Consider the following 1,593-nt stretch of genomic DNA (forward strand, 5'->3'; position numbering starts at 1 on the left):
ACACACACACACACACACACACACACACACACACACACACACACACACACACACACACACACACACACACACACACATGCATATACCTGCACACACATTCTCTGTTTGGTGCTGGGATGCCCGCGACACAAGCCGTAACCAAAAGCAGTTGTGTTTTTCTTTGGGAGCACCTGGTCTSTGTGCTGTTCTCATTTCCTCTGTTTCCTTACATCATTGTGTGTTTTTATTGTGTTGTCTGATTTTTTTTTTCTGTGCTCTCCTGCAGCCCAAATGGGAAATTAGTTTCAGAAATACAATATGTTTCAATGTTCTGAGGAATTACCGAAACTCAGAACTCACTTTTTAAGGCTTAGTTGAACATTGAAACTTATTTGACAATGTATCTTTTTCATAAATCTATGTTGGTTTAAACATTTTTGAACAATTTCCACATCAAACAGATTTTTCTCTAACAAGTCAAACTCAATAAGTCTTGAAAATACACAGAACATATATCTAAGTGAAGACATATATGCTGACACAAAAATATTTGTAATCCACGACTTTAATTAGCTTAATAATGAACACTGCTGCAGGCGTGAGTGGTTATCTTTAAATTGTATTGTTMATTATTTTGAAACATTGCCTAGCTCAAGGGCCTCTTTAATATCAGTTTTATTTCTAATTTAAAAATGTTCTTTTTTTCTCCAAATATATGTGGTGTCAAGTGTTAAATGAAATGTTTAAAAATGTCACTAACAAACAGAAAAAAATTGTATAGGTCTTCTGGACGGGTTCTTCTTCTAATGAAACATTTCGTCTCTCTAATTCTCATTATTTAGCTCATTTTGAGTGTAAAGTCCTGGTTAAAAAGTTTCCACTAACATTTTATCAGTATCATTGTCCTTACATTTTGATTATTTTTACTAAATGTTAAATTTTAATGTTAAATGTTATGTGTAAATGTTAAATCCTAAATCTAAATGTAAACATTAAATTGGTTGGCTGCTGTGCGGTTCTTGTTAAGATGTCATCAACCCGCAACAAAAAAGAGCCACTAATGCTGCTAATGCTGCTAACTACGCTAACACTGCTAACGCTTCTCACAAGACACCAAACTTGCAGYTGCGGTCAGTGTCTGAGCTGCTCTTCAAACTGCTGGACCGCAGGTAGTCTACCATCCATGTTGTTTTCAATGAACACATTTTGAATTTAAATTTTAWACGTCATCTTCAGTAAGGTGACCAGATTTCTGACAAAAAATAGCTTAATTTTTGAGCAACAGGTGACAACAGTATGTTTCTTACAGAGAATTAAACCTTTGTCAGGACAAGGACCAGCCCGGTCCAAACACAATAAATGGATCCACCATATCCCAGGACAGCTCACTGTTAGTGGTGACAAGAAGAGCTCGCGCTTTGCTGCTTCTTCTCCTTGTTCTTTTTAAACGCAGCGCGCGCCTCTCTGTAACATTAACTGCAGCGCAAGCAGCTACTGTAACAGCTGTTGTTGCACAACGCACTCACTCACGCTTTAGACCCGACTGCCATAACAACAGTCTACACACAACCTTTTTTTTTTTTTACCTCATTCATTAAAAAGCTCAAATCGGGG

The 1,593-nt window shown here is 36.9% G+C and overlaps 1 protein-coding gene across 1 annotated transcript in view; it reads left to right on the plus strand.

Moving 5' to 3' along the window:
* Positions 1-1,593, plus strand: part of sema6bb (sema domain, transmembrane domain (TM), and cytoplasmic domain, (semaphorin) 6Bb) — a gene marked incomplete at its 5' end in the record, with an annotated part of 112,044 nt that overhangs the window by 71,381 nt on the left and 39,070 nt on the right.

This window comes from Austrofundulus limnaeus, unplaced genomic scaffold (genome assembly GCF_001266775.1).
Source record: "Austrofundulus limnaeus strain Quisiro unplaced genomic scaffold, Austrofundulus_limnaeus-1.0 Scaffold15, whole genome shotgun sequence".
NCBI classification, from domain to species: domain Eukaryota; kingdom Metazoa; phylum Chordata; class Actinopteri; order Cyprinodontiformes; family Rivulidae; genus Austrofundulus; species Austrofundulus limnaeus.